The sequence below is a fragment of the Bos mutus genome, chromosome 14 (genome assembly GCF_027580195.1).
Source record: "Bos mutus isolate GX-2022 chromosome 14, NWIPB_WYAK_1.1, whole genome shotgun sequence".
NCBI classification, from domain to species: Eukaryota; Metazoa; Chordata; class Mammalia; order Artiodactyla; family Bovidae; genus Bos; species Bos mutus.
This window is the reverse complement of record NC_091630.1, coordinates 51,308,231-51,322,311: the sequence shown is the minus strand read 5'-3', so window position 1 is coordinate 51,322,311 and position 14,081 is coordinate 51,308,231. Positions and strand designations below refer to the sequence as shown.

At 44.8% G+C, this 14,081-nt stretch overlaps 1 non-coding gene across 1 annotated transcript; it reads left to right on the top strand.

The window, feature by feature from the left end:
- Nucleotides 1-11,367: 11,367 nt before the first annotated feature.
- On the top strand, nt 11,368-11,474 carry LOC138990817 (U6 spliceosomal RNA). The gene has a single exon (XR_011466930.1). It is a non-coding gene; the product is annotated as a U6 spliceosomal RNA (small nuclear RNA).
- Nucleotides 11,475-14,081: the final 2,607 nt, after the last annotated feature.

The following is a 14,081-nucleotide window of genomic DNA, read 5'->3' as shown; positions in this document are numbered from 1 at the left end:
TATACTAGGCATTCTTTTCTGGGGAGGGAGGAAGAATTTATGAGACACTCCTATTGCTTCCCAAATTCCCAGCTGAAGACAGTTATCATCCTCTTCTTTTCTGTCTTTCCATCTCCCCAGAGCAGCACTACCCTCACCTTCCTGCCAACCACACAGTTAACAGAAGCTCAGCATCTCAAAGTTACCTGGGGCTGGATGAGACTCCAGCCCCCTGGAGGCCTGACCTGTGGCTTGGGAAGCGGCACCAGTCCCAGTGCCCAGGAAGACTGGCATGGAGCATGGGTGTGCTCTGATGACAAGTTTTAAAACCACCTATTTATCAAAGTCTGAGGTTAGAATTATTATCATTGGACATGTTTACCATCAGAAAGGAGAGGCTGATCAGATAAGAAGCCCCACTTGACAGCAATCTGCTTTCACCGGTACTTGTTTCTGAGTACTTGTTGTTCTAAGAAGAAATGCTCAGGTTTGGGTTGTTTTTTTTTTTTTTGAACCTAGTTCCTCTAAGCCAGCTGTTTCTTCTTTCTCCTAACAGCATCACAAAACTTGGGGACTGGATAGAACTGAAGACTCCATCTTGCCAATCCCCTTACTTAGTGGGAAGGCTGAATGACTTGTCCAGCTGCTCTCGGCCAAGCCAGAGGAGAGAATTTTTAAATATACATCAAATGTAAGAGCTAAAGTGCTTAGTCGCTCATTCATGTCAGACTCTTTGCGACTCCATGGACTGCAGCATGCCAGGCTCCTATGTCCATGGGATTTTCCAGGCAAGAATACTGCAGTGGGTTGTCACTGCCTACTCCAGGGATCCCTCACATCCTCCCACCCTTGTTGGAAGCAAGGGCTTGTCTGTGAACCTTGTCCACAAGGCTGTTTTGTGTGCAGGAAGAGCCAGCTCCAGCCTCATTCTGGACCATAGGAGGGGCCTCCCAGGAGGCGCAGGGGTGGCAGCACCTCTGACAGCAGAGGCAGGCAGCCCACCCACGGGACCCAGCTTGGACATCTCCACCCATGAACCGAACCCCCAGTCCAGTGAGTGTTCTGAGAGCCTGTTTTCACTCAGAAAAACAGAAATGTAATGGAATTTTTAAACTGTCTAGAAGACAATTTTAAACTAAGAAAACGGAACTGACTCTGCTTGGCCGAGGCCAAAGTACACAGAAGTTGGTGTGAAGTCACTTCTGCGGTGGGAACTCAGTGAGACACCCTCGGTGGCTTCCCAGAGGAGGTGAGAAGGAGGGATTCTCCGTCCTCTGCGTCCTTGTAGAGAATCACTGTATGCGGGGGCTACAGTCCCTCCCCATGAAGTGCTCACAGTGGATAAGGATTATTTCTGAGAAATGCAGGGTTAGGTGGGAAGGTGGGCTCGCCCTGGGCAAAGTGTGGGAAGGGGCTTTGGGAGCCCCCATGCGCGTCCTCTCTTGGCCCCCTCCGCCCCGCCTCCCCTCCCCAGTAGGGTCCTGTCCGGCCCTCACCTGGTCTGCTTGTCCTCTCATCCTCCCCCCAGGCCTTTGCCAGCACATCTGGGCTGCAGACACAGCTCTCTGCTTAAGTGATAGGTGTGCGGGCGTGCTGGACACCACTGTGGTCTAGACACCGTGTCTAGAGGCACAACAGGGGCCTCTGCAGGGACGCTTAGACCTGGAGAGGGCAAGGCCAGGGAGCAGATGTTCAGAAGACAGAGAGAAGTCTTCACGCAGTGTCCCTCCCCACTTGTCTACTGACTCAAGACAGCAGCGTGCTAGATCTCAGCTTTCCTTTCAGACACAAACAACGCGGCCTTTGCCACTGGCCTGAGTAAGTCACATTTATTCTAGTTAGAAAGGGACACCCAGGTGGTGGAGGCCCCGGGGCCTGTGGCTACAGATAGAGGAAGAAGGCTCCGTTCCATCTTCCTCTACCCGCCCCTCATCTCATATACACACATAGCCCCCCTGCCCCATCTTCTCATGAACACTGGGCTAAGATGTAAATCGGGGGATCCGCCTTGGGGGTCCCGTGTCCCTCCCTCCTCACCACCATCTTTTTTCTCTGCCAGTGCACACCCCCTGGATCCCGCACAAACCCGCCCCTTGTTTGACATCCTGTGCATTGAGTCCTTCTAACAACGGCCAGCCCTGCTCACCGGAGCGCAGATATCGCTCCGTTCCCTGAAAGGCCAGATGGAACCGCCCCCCCCCCCGCCCCCACCCCATTTGTGGGTCCACATCTGACAGCGCACAAGGCTTTTATCTCAGAAGGAAAGAGCCGGGTTCTGAGCGGCAGTCCCGCCCCCAAGCACACACGGAGTCAAAAAGACATTTGTCCACAGGGCCCATCACAGGGAAAACTTCTGTTCTTTTTTTTTTTTTTTTTAAGAATTTTCTCTTCCCGCCAAAATGCTTGTTCCCGATGCAGCAGCAGCAGCAGCAGCAGGTCTGTGGAAAGCCTGCCATCTGACCTGCTCACAGGTCCCTCCCCATCTCGAGTCCCATCTGGTGTCTGGTGCGCACAAAGGCCCCCGGCCCCCCCGCCCAGGCCTTTCTGCAGCCGCCACCGGCCGTCAGGTCCCTGGGGCCCGCTCCGCGCGAGGGTCTGGTCCCCGGGCGCCCCTCGGCCTGAAGACCAACAGGTGATGTCAGCGGGTGTCCGAACTCTGGGACTCACCAGGCGCCGGCACTCATGATTCACACGTGCACGCGCCTCTGACTCAGCAGTTTCCAGCGGCCTGGACTGCAATTCACAAGGAAGGACCCGGGCCCAGACTGCTAAGGAGCCGCAGCACCACCTTTCTGCACAACAGCAGAGAACTGGAAACAACTCCAGATTACCTCGATCATGGAAATAGCCATACTATTAAAAAAAAAAAAAGAAAAAAACACACAACCGCGTAGCGACTGAAGACAATGCTGGAGACCTGTGTCTTTTGGCATCAAAGGCTATCCACAAAAACATTCTTAAATAGCAAGTTTCCAAGTAATATATATAATGTGATTCTACTTTGCTATATAAAATATATACATTTATACATACATTTATATACATGTACATAGAAAAAGTATGTATACCAAGATGTTAACTCATTATTTCTGGATATTGAGTTTATGGCTGATTTTATCTTCCTATTTTTGATCATATTTTCTGATTTTCACACATTTTTCTATAACTGTATAGCAAAAAAATTTTGTTTTTAATGAATGCTGGAGACAACTTTCTCATTTACTTATAGACACTATTTAAAGCCATGAACTAGAGGAGGAGAAAGTACAGAAGAGAAGGGAGTCCCGGGCTGAGGCCTGGGAACTCCAGTATTTAGAAATTGGATAAAGGAGGAGACAGGAAAGCAATCCGAGGAGAAGCCAGTAAGAAGGGAGAAAAACCAGAAGGATCCCAGAGGCCGAGAGAAAGAACTGGCTCAGGCTCTGTCACGTGTCCTTAAGAGGTCAGGAGAATAAGACTAGGACAGCAAATGGGGCGAGGTGAAGATTTGTCGGATAAGAGGGAGAGCGTGGAACTGGAGTTCTGCAAAGAAATGGGAGATATGGAGGGCCGTGTTTTCTCAGACATGGAAATATTTCAACATTGTTGTAGGATGATGATAATGATCAGGTTAACCAGGAAGTCAGTGATCCAGCAGCCAGAGATGATGGGCAGAGAAGGATCTGCAAGCGCAGCCAGCTAGGGTGGCTATTCAGCTCCTAGGACAGCCCGCCCCCCACATGGAGAAAGAAAGCAGAGCTTAGGTGAGCACCAATGCAGGCAGCATGGTAGGTGTGGCAAGGGGAGATGAGTTACTTCTAGGATGTATAGCAGCTGCTTGAGGTGGGTGACATCGATGGACACTTTACAGATCAGTTGGCACGGTTATGTGTTTGCCTGTACGTCCCCATCTCCTTCATTTGTATCATGGCCTAGGGAAATACTTCCCTTTGCCACTCTTTCTCCATCAGCAAGCCTTTATCACTACATCGTGAAGAGTAACAGCAAAAGAGACTGATTAAAAGACTCAAAATCACAAATAAGTTCCCACAAGATCTACAGGAAGTATAGATGTCATCATTTATTTATGTGTGTCTCCCTGGTGACATCATGCACTTTCTCCTTTAGAAAGTGAACAGTAAACCAATATGAAAGTATAAATTACATTTACTACTTTATACGAGCTAACTGATGTTTATCAACCACGCTGGTGTGTTGCCCTTCCTGGGTCCTGGGAGGGAGCAGACATGAATGTGATGTGGAGGAAGATGAGCTGTGGACCCAGAGCACAGGACTTCCAAGCCCAAAGATGGGGGCTTGGATAAGAGCAAAAGCTTTACATTATTACAATTACAATTCTCATATCCAGCTTTTTTTTTTTTTAACTTGATGTTCTGTTTATACTTCTCTGTTTCTACATGGTCTGAAAATAGAACAGGCTTTGGAATCAGAAGTTCAAAACATAGTTCTACCTCTCATCGCCTATCTTCAAAGGCAGATGTAGGTCTTAAGGGGCCCAAAGCTTAGGGGCTTCTCTTCAAGAACACAAACTTGAGAGCAGAATTGAATATTTCTTTGAAATGAAGAAGGAAATCACAACACATTTCCAGAGATTTCAATCTTGCCTTCTGAGATCTCTTTAGACAATTTATCAGAAACATTTATGCAGAGATGCTCACTGATTACAATCTGTTTCCACCCCACCCCACTGGGGTCCTGACCCCCTAACAATGTGACTACCACCCTCTTGGGGCCCTTGCAAGTGGGGGCCCTGATGTTCATTTACTTTATAGTAAGTCTGCCTTTGTCTGTGTGATCTGGGGCAGGTCAGACTTCTCTGATCCTCAGTTTGCTCATCTACAAAATGGAATCGTAATAGCTACCCATGAAGGTTGCTGTGAGGACCAAGTGAAATAGTTCAGAAATCAGGGCTGGAACCTATGGGGATTGCACACCCTGATTCTTATTCCTCTAATGCCAGTGACTGGGAGATGGAGGCGAGGTACGCGACACTGTATACTGTGCCGGCTCCTCAGAGAGACCAGTTTCCTTCCAGTTTACAGTCATTTTTTAACAATTGCTGCCTGCCTTTCTTATGCCACTCGTAATGGATTTTTAGACTAATAGATTTTGTGAGCTTTTATTAATTCCTCCAGCAATTTAGAGTTAAAGGAGGAACTAGGTAAAGCCATCATTTATGTGGCTCATCCCGCTTAATTATTTCTTCTAAAATCAACGGCCAAAAAAAAAAAAAAAATTTTGTTTTTGGACGCATTGATGCAATTAGAAAAATGTTAAAGGACTCAAGAGATTCAACGGCTCTGGCCTGTGAGCAGACGGACCATTCATAAGTTTGTAGTTTCTAATTCAGAGCAGTCTCAGATGAATTTCCTGCCCAAGCTGGTCTGCTTAGGGAACAAAAGCCTGGAGATGTGTCTGCTTCACGCCCCATTGGCAGTGCACACTGCCAGGGCTGGCCTCTCTGGTGGCCCATACTCATCAGAGGGACCCGCCGCCCTTAGCGATTTGGCTTTTACAAATCACTGCAGGGAAATCCAGTTTGGACAACACAGAAGCGCGTCCCTTCATACCACTGGGACTTCGCCACAGTCCTTTATATCTTTAACCCACAAAGGTTTCAGTGAACTATTTCCAATTCCTGTAGCTTCATCAAGAAAAGTACCCCCTTCTGGGGCCAACTTTTCCAAGATGCTAAAGTCTTAAGGTGACCACAAAAGTAGTCCATCAGCGACTGATTTCACACTTTACAACATAGATCCCTCCAAGGATCGGTTTCATGCGGCTGCATTTTACCTGATATCCTCTGGCTTTGATAAACAGGGGTTAATTAGGCATCTGTGAAATAAAACACAACCTGGGCACCCCACCAGGCAAGAGATGCTAAGTGTCTCATTTTAAACGACTCACCTCGGTTTTAGTTCTGCCTTTAATGAAAAGAAAGAAAGAAAGAAAAAAAAAAAGCTGCAGTTACAGCTTCTCCAGCCTGAAGAACTTCTCCAGTAACCTTGCCTTATATAACAAAGAAAGAAGGAATGGAGCCAGAGGACGACACGCTGGGCGGGAACGACAAACAGATGATCTTAACTACGAGGCTTAGCCCCATCTTCCAAGCAGATCAGACTAATGAGAGAGAGGATGGGAGAGATACCACCTCAGTGCTGGAGAGAGGAGGCAATAAACCAGTTCACTGATTTTAAAGAGTGGGTGGTGAGGCATAACTATCACTTCCCAGGATTTTTCTAAGACTACAGTTTTCTCTTTCATAATGAAAAAAAAAGAAGAGTATATTTTTAAAATATTTGGAGATAATTGAATACTTATAAGCAAATGTCCTTAAATACGGAAAGAAAACGTCTGGTAACGGCGCCTTCTGTTAGAGAGAAAATTGACCTCAAATTTTAAATTAAATTTTCCAAAAGCTTCAACCCAGGTTTCTCCCCCACATCTTGAATTTTGGCTTTCATATTCTTCAAACGTTAGGCTGACCTGATTTTTCTTTCCGGTTACATCAGTGTAACTTGATGAATAGTGATTCCTAATAAGGAGAGTGTGCCCAACCTTGTTAAAAAAAAAAAAAAAAAAAAGTTAAGAAAGAAACTAAAATACCATAACAGAAAAAAAGAGCATTTAAGATAAAGTCCAAACAAAATTTTTAAATATAAAATTCATCTTATAAGGGGCTATCTGGATAGCTTCTTTTCATTGACTACAATTTCTGAGCATTGTGTGATTTATATATTATATTCACTCCATTATTAAAAATTTGTCCATGGCTACATATTTGCTACAAATGCAACAGTTCACACTGTTATAGCACCCTAATGACCCCACCCCCAATACATCAATGTGCAAATTCCCAGAACCTGCAAACATGTTACCTTACATGGTGAAGCAGACTTGGCAGATGTCATCAAATTAAGGGTCTTGACTTGGGGACCTTAATCAGCCTGGATTATCCAGATGGACCCAATGTAATCACAAAGGTGACAGAGGGAGATTTTGTCCAGATAGAGGAATGTCTGAGGGATGTAGCAAGATGACAATTCCACCAATCACTCCTGGTTTTGAAGATCGAAGAAGGGGCTGTGCACCAAGAAATGCAGGCAGCCTCTTGGAGCTAGAAAATGCAAGGGAATAGATTTCCTCCTAGAGCCTCCAGATGCAATGTAGGCTTTCTGACACCTTGACTTTAGTCCATTGACACTGACTTCAAATTTCTGACTTCAAGACTGTAAGATAATAAATCTGCATTGTTTTAAGCGACTAAATGTGTGGTATTTGTTACAGCAGCAATAAGAAATTAATACTCAGAGTAAGTGTATTAATTCCCATTTTACAGAAAGAGATCTAAGATCTTTCAAACTTCTATGATCCAAAATAGTTAGCAGTGACTTGAATGAGCTGATATTGTTACCAAAGTAGGTCTGTTGGCCAATGCACAGCAAACCAAAGACTGAGATGCCAAGTTTCCCAGCCAAGAAAGAATTTATTACAAGGCAGCCAAATGAAGAGCTGGGAGAACAAGTCTCAGCTTCACCTCTCTGAAGTCGAGGGAGCTGGGATACTTATGAGATAAGCAGGGAGGTCTCAGGTGTGTGGAGAAGTGATTGGAGGCAGGGGAGAAGGCACGGGTATATTTGGGTTACATACTTCTGCACATCCAAAAATGAAGGCACTTAGCAGGATCTTAGGATGGAGTTTCCCAATCCTCTGATGTCATTCATCAGGCACCTACACAGGCCCAGTTTTAGGGTCAGTGGTCCCATCCAGCCTTAGCCAGTTGGCACTGGACAAGAGCTAACTCCATATTCCTGTAAAACAACTAGGCTGTGTGAACCTAGGAAGGCATAAAATTAAAGAGAGGAAAAAAATAAAGAAAATAGAATGAAAATGAGCTTAAGCAGGGAAGGCAGTTTACAAGCAGAGGAGTTTTAATAAGCCATTTTCCTAACTGTAGCTTTGCAGGACAAACTCAAATCCTGGTAGCCACCAGCTTCCATTCACTGTCTGGGGTGAGAGAGTGAATATTTCAATATTTCAATATTCCTTGAGCAGGAATGACCAGATTATGGGCAAGAGCCAGGTGGGTCATAAAAACCAACCAAGCTAGAAGTTAAAATTGTCTAAAAAAAATCCGTAATCTAATGAGACCCTTCACTTATTATTACATTGGGTATTTGTGGGGGGTTTTTTACATTATTTTTAACAAAAGAATTTACCTAATAACTTTTTTTGTCTTTCAAGTCATTTGGAAAAAAAAAACAACACTATTTCAATAAACTCTAGAGTTCTATGGGACTTAATGATAATAGTAAACACAGTATGTTGACAATTAAAATAACTGATAAGGCCCTAATAGTATATGTTGGGCTTGATTTTTCTAGATTCAATATATAGTGACCAACTGTACTTGTTGGAAAGGAAAGTTCTGCCAGAAGCAGCTAGAGTTGGTAACTGAGAACCAGGAAAGTCAAAGAGCTTTCCTGGGAGGTGGCATTCCTTCTTCCAACACTCCCCAACCAGGTGACCTCCTGAAACTTTGAAAGATGCTGAGGTCACGTTCAGGCATGCACCCTACACACCCTATAGTTGTGGCCTCTGAGCTTAGAATGCAGTGTCTCAGTGGATGCAACAGAAGCCTCTGAAGCCTGCCTGATGAGGGGGAGTGCAGACTGGAGGTGTGTTCAACATGGAGCCTGGATAGCAAATGCCAGCCAATAATTTTAGCCTCATTCTGTTCATATTCTTATATTTTATCTCCCTATTTCTCTCTGGAGAGATTCTGCTCAAACCTCATTTCCCTGGGGAAATCTTCTCTGCCTGACCACCCATCTAGTCAGATCCCTTCGTTAGAGACATTCATAAAACACGGCATTCTTTTCCCTCAGAATGTTCCTCATAGTTTGTGGTCATATACTCTTTAGGTGGTTACTTGCTTAGTGTGTCTCTCTCCCCACTAAACACTAAATCCCGAAAGACTGGAACCAGGTCCAATCTGTCTCTACTAGTTCATGGTTATGGTTTAACATCTGTTGAGTGAATGAATGAATGAGGAACCTACAGTGTGGATCCAGGCTCCCCTCCTCACCCACTAACAAACACTTGGCTAACCTATAATGAAGTCAGTGTAGGTGAGGCAAAATAAAACCAGAAGACAACACTAGAACAGGGTGTCCCCAGCCTCGGGGATCCAATGCCTGATGATCAGAGGTGGAGCTGATGCAACAATAATAAAGTGCACAAGAAATGTAATGCACTTGAATCATCCAAAAACCATCCTCCCCTCCCCAGTCTGTGGAAAAATTGTCTTCCACGAAACCGGTCCCAAAAAGGTTGGGGACTGCTGCTCTAGAACATTTAGAAAATATTTGTTGAGGGCTTGGTGGGAGCTGGAACTCTTCAGAGAGCTGCAAATACAGGAGAGGAATTAAAGCATACATAAAAAGATACGACAAAAAACAGAAATAATGACAACCACCAGGGAGGGGCAGTGAGGACTCAGAAGAGGCAAAGTGACTTCCAGCGGGTATCATCCTGCCTAGTTCACGAACCACCTTTCTTGATAGTGTTCCATACTCCCTTGCCCCTCGGTCCTTCAGCCGCACCCATTTGGCAGATGGACATGCTGTGGTCTTCCTCTGCTGCTGCGCCTGATCACCCTGCCTGGATGCCAGGCAGGGCAGACCCACATGGCTATGTCTTGGTGCAGAGCCCTGCCTATGGCCACGCACTCAGCCCAGGTGATGGGCAGGGCTGGGTGAACACAAAAGATCACGACCTTGACCCATCTAGCCGAAGGGCCTGAACTCACACCTGCCAACCTAAAACAAGTCCTTGAAGCTGCCTGGCAGTTCCCCTGGGTGCCCCTGATCAAATCCCTTCCCCAGTCTTCTCAAGGATTGTTTCAGAAATCCTTTATTCTCCTAAGATCTCTGATGGTGCTTCCCACTGCAACCATTCCTCCTTTTCTCTCTCAGAAGACCTCGACTCTTGTTCTGCAAAGAAACTGAAGTCAAAGAATGTTCTCTGCTGAGGTGAATGCTGGCCCAAGGCAGGCCCCCTTCCTGGGGAGCCCATTTCTGGTGACAGGCCCAAGAAGACCTGGGTTCCTCTCCGGAGGAGCCTCATAGGTCCCCATGGAGATGGCAAGGCCTGCATCTCCCTCTGCCCAACCCTGCCTTCTCCCCCGCCTCCTTCAGGCGTTGGGGACAAGAGCACCCCCTGATTCATGGCCTGCCTGCCAACCTCCACCGTGGTCCGCTTCCCAGGGAACTCGGGTTCTCCCCACTCTTCCCTCAGGAGCCTTCTCTGCACAGTCCTCTTCCTCCCCCATCTCACCTTCAGCCCCTCTGGCCTTGCAGTCTGCATGTGGACACTAGCTCCCTTGGTGGCGCTTTAACCCACAGGTCCTTGCTCTTTTCTACCTGATTGCCTCTTGCCTATCCGTCTGCCAAGCTTCCCAGGTGGCGCTAGTGGTAAAGAACCCACCTGCCAATGCAGGAGACATAAAAGACGCGGGTTCAATCCCTGGGTCCGGAAGAGTCCCTGGAGGCGGGCCTGGCAGCTCACTCCAGCTGAGTCGGACACGACTGAAGTGACTTAAGCAGTCACGCACACACTTTCCATCTGCCAGGTCTCACTTCAAACATAATTTTCTCCTGAGGAAAAAGATCAGTTTCCTTTGTCACAGCCTCCCATGAAAGGTGTTTCTCTCCTGAAGTTGTTCTGCTGTGGCCTAAAATAGGTAGTGTTTCTTCTGAATTACAAAACATTTTTTTCTGTAAATTCCTAGTGATTGAAAACTGCACTGCTCAGTGTGGTAGCCACTGACCACATGACTACTGAGCCCTTGAAACGTGGCTGGCTGGGGCTTAGTTGTGTGTAAAATGCACACTGGATTTCAAAGACTCAGAATGGAAAAAAAATGCAAAATACCTCACGAATAATGTATATTAATCATATGTTAAAATGATAATATTTTGGACATATTGGGTTCGATAAAATATCTTATTGAACTTTTCAACATGTAGTAGAAGCCCTCTTAGCTGACATCATTTGCACGCATTGTTAATTGAGTAAAAGTGTTAAATAACCTGGAGAAGGCCTGTGTGGGGAATTTGGAAGGAAGGATGTGGGTCAATTAGATGGGTGAATTATGTGAATGCTTGCTTATAGAACATCAATGCTAAATAAACAAGGTAACAACACATTGTGCTACCAAGGGATGCAACTGGCAGAGTTAACTAACTAGGGGACTACATTAGACAGAGCTGTAATTCGTTGAATGTGGAAATTTCAGTGGGATGGGAGTAAAAGCTTGAACTTTAAGGTGGAGGCTAGGTTCAACTGTGGACTTTTATGAGGGATTATAACAAGAGTATTCATTCAGTGCTCACTTTGGCAGCACATATACTAAAATTGGAACGATACAGAGAAGATTAGCATGGCCCCTGCACAAGGATGACATGCAAATTCGTGAAGTGTTCCATATTTTTTTTTTAAAAGAGTATTCATTCAGTGGAGTAGAGAAAGCTCTTACATGTAAACTTTTGGTATATTTGGTATATACAGACCAAAGAAGTAGTCCATACAGTTCACTTATTCCATGCAGAAATTTAACAAATATTTACCAGAAGAAATGGGCCCAACATATGCTAGAGAATAACAGTGAAACACCCATAACAGGGCTAGCGTTGTAGATGCTTACAAGTACAGTAATCACAGGAACAGGCAAGGAATAACTCATTACATTTGTATTTTCCTCTATTATCCAAACTAGATTTTTTTTAAACGTGTTATTGAAGTACAATGTATATAAACACAGAAAAGTGCTCATATAATAGTAGAGCTTGAATCCATCCATCAAATCAGCACCCAGAGAATTCCCTGGCAGTCCAGTGGTTAGGACTCCACATTTTCAGTGCCAAGACCTAGGTTCAATCCCTGGTTGGGGAACTAAGAGTCTACAAGCCATGAGGTGTGGTCCTTCCTCTTCCTCCGCCACACACAAAAAGACCCCAGCACCCAGAGCAAGAAATGGAGCATTGCAGCACTCCAGGGGCCCCCCTCCCAGGCTCCCTTCAACAACCCCCCAAGCCTACTATACACTAGTTTTGTTTTTATACTTTTATAGAAATAGAAAAGTATTTTGTGCCTGTGCTTAAAGAATCAACTCAAATCTCAGATGTCTGAATGAATCTCAGCTTAGCATTGTACTGAGTTTGGACAAGCCTCTTAATCCAAGCCTGCTTCCAAATTCACAGAAGTGGGTTATAAAATGTTTACCTAATAGTTGTTGGTAGGATTAAATGAGGTCATGTATGTTACTGGCATATGGTGGCAACTGTTACTTGTACACAAACTTTTAGCCTGTGAACTTCCTGGGGTGGAAGGCACCTGGGCACAATTCTCCAGTTTAAAGGGAAAACCCACACTATCTGGGCAATGACCCACCATTCCCTTATTCTCAAATGAAACTTGGCTACTTGATCTATCTCACTTTTGGCCAAACGGAGTAGAGATGCTATTTCTGTTACATACTATTCATCTGCCCTTCTCAAACATCAGCTTCCTCAAGGGAAGGGTCATGCCCTATTTACCATAGTTCCCTAGTGCCAGGTCCTGTAAGCATGCAGCTAAGTACTGGTTGCTAGTTGAACAAATAAGTGCTAACTGTATTGAGTCTCAGGAAATTATGTCAGAATGTTATCCAAACTTTGGCAAAAGTACAGTAGTAAAACCAGAGTAGTCAATCTCCCTCCTTCTTTCCCTGTGCTGGCCAGAAAAATCTACTCAAAGTTAGCACATTCTGTACTTGGAACTTGAATAAGCACACCAGATCTGAGGTCTTCAAAACTAAGGGCAGGAAAGTACACTGCTTTTAACATGGAGTTTGCTCAAACTCAATGTACTGATGCCAAGATATTAAAGTTTTCAAAAACACTCTCTTCCCAACGTGTCAGCCATGAATAATTTTTTTCCTGCTATACTTTATCTTGGTTTTCTACCAATATTTTTAACATCTTGACCTTGTTTAAAATAAAAAACAGCCAGGGAAGGGGAAGTAATGCTCCCCTTCCCTGCTCTTATGGAACTGCATTTGGTTGTTTTATCCTCCACTACCTAATTAAAAATAACTTTTCACTTCTCACAGAGTGGGAAGTACCTCTTCAAAACCTTCCATCTGTTTTATATTACAATTAAAAGTCTGATTGGCTGGCAAGCCTACTGCTCTATAACTAGATAAATCAGGCAGGAAATCACATGGTTATCAAAGGAGCTCAAAAGATTTTTAACAAAATAATAGCTGACTATAAAGCAAAACTAAAAAACCCAAGCTATTCACAACCCATTGTGTAAAACAAATATGGTTAATATTTCCTAAGAGTCAAGACTATTTTTTAACACTCTTTCAATTTAACACTTCCTGAGACTCCCTAAGCACCACAGTAGATGCAGGAGTTATAAAGAGCAATTCCTACTCTTGAAAACATAAAGTCTAATGGGAAAGTTTTACGGAGGCACCAGGATAATCAGGAAATGACACATACCTGTGCCCTGAAGGCTGCGTAGGATTCTAACAGGCAGGGAGACAAAGAGAAGCAGCAATGAGGGGAGGCACGAAGGCAGAAGCATGCATACATTGTTCCTGAAAGATCCAGGTCGCCAGATCCAGATTAGGAAGTAAAGGAGAATTCTTGTTATTTAGGCAACAAACAACTGTGGAAGGTCTGTGAACAGGAGAGGTGATCCAATCTCTGTGTGTTTTCATATGTTTCTTTACCCTCACGGGAGAAGGAAATGGCAACCCACTCCAGTATTCTTGCCTGGAGAATCGCAGGGACAGAGGAGCCTGGTGGGCTGCTATCTATGGGATCAGAGTCTGACACGACTGAAGTGACTTAGCAGCAGCAGCAGCAGCAGCAGCTTGTAAGCAGTTGTCTTTCCTCTCAGGACTTACATTTCACACTGTAAATTAAGTGTTTTGAGTTAATGTGTCAGTCTCACTCACTTGATACAGACATTCCAGTGAGGGGTAAACTCATTTTAGTCTCTTAATCTGATGGGTTAATCCATCAGATTTCTAAACCTAGAAGGCTAAC